Source organism: Gossypium hirsutum, chromosome A06 (genome assembly GCF_007990345.1).
Source record: "Gossypium hirsutum isolate 1008001.06 chromosome A06, Gossypium_hirsutum_v2.1, whole genome shotgun sequence".
Taxonomy (NCBI): Eukaryota; Viridiplantae; Streptophyta; class Magnoliopsida; order Malvales; family Malvaceae; genus Gossypium; species Gossypium hirsutum.
Window position 1 is genome coordinate 14,111,702 of NC_053429.1, and position 1,186 is coordinate 14,112,887.

General features: G+C 40.1%; 1 non-coding gene across 1 annotated transcript; it reads right to left on the reverse strand.

Annotated features, from left to right (window-relative positions):
- LOC121231605 (small nucleolar RNA R71) lies at window positions 1–107 on the reverse strand. The gene has a single exon (XR_005929661.1). It is a non-coding gene; the product is annotated as a small nucleolar RNA R71 (small nucleolar RNA).
- Between the last annotated feature and the right edge of the window lie 1,079 nt (window positions 108–1,186).

The following is a 1,186-nucleotide window of genomic DNA, read 5'->3' on the forward strand; positions in this document are numbered from 1 at the left end:
AAATTACGTAATGATATCTCTTATTTTGTGCAGATGGATTTAGAAACACTTAACGATGCATGGGAGAGGTACAAGGACTTACTGAGAAGGTGCCCTCACCATGGGTTACCACTTTGGTTGCAAGCACAAACATTCCACAATGGTTTGAATCCCTCGACTCGGCAAATGGTTGACGCAGCTGCTGGCGGCAGCATCAACAACAAAACACCTGAAGAGGCTTATGAATTCATTGAAGAATTGTCACTGAATAACTATCAATGGCAAGTCATGAGGACTAAGCCACCAAAAATAGCCGGCGTTTATAACGTCGACTCAGTTACTATGTTGTCAAATCAAGTAGAACTTCTCAATAAAAAGATTGATGGTTTACTTGGTTCTACGCAGGTACATCCAGTAATGAGGTGTGACTCAAGTGGAGGAGGTGTGCATACAGAATATCAATCCTTCAATCCCACAACGGAAGAGGAACAAGTCAACTATATGGGTAACAATAACTTTAGATCTGAAAATAACCCATACAGTAATACTTATAATGCAAGTTGGAGGAACCACCCAAATTTCTCCTGGGGAGGTCAAGGGAATCAAAAGCCACAAAATCATCAGGGTTTTCAGCAGCCACCTTACCAACAAGAGAAGAAATCGAACCTTGAGGAGATGCTCTCAAAATTCATATCAATGTTAGAAACCCATTTCCAAAATATCGAGATAGCACTTAAAAATCAACAAGCATCAATCCAAGGACTCGAAACTCAGATAGGCCAGCTATCCAAACTAATCTCCGAACGACCACAAGGTAGCTTACCAAGTAATACTGAACCTAACCCAAGGGAACACTTCAACGCAATTAGTACTCAAGATAAGGAAGGATTCATTGCACCCGAGCCAAAATTGATGCAAGAAAATATGGTGAGCAAAGGTGAAAGTGAGGTAAGTCATAACAAAACAGAGAATGAAGAATATAGACCTCGTGTCCCATACCCTAACACGACAAGGAAAGACCGTTCAGATGAACAATTCGGTAAATTCCTCAAACTTTTGAAAAAATTACACATTAACCTAGCGTTTATTGAAGCTTTGTCGCAGATGCCAAATGCAATGAAATTTTTAAAAGAGCTTTTAGTAAATAAATGAAAGTTGGACGAAGCGTCGCATGTGGAGCTAAATTCAGTCTGCTCAGCTATTCTAC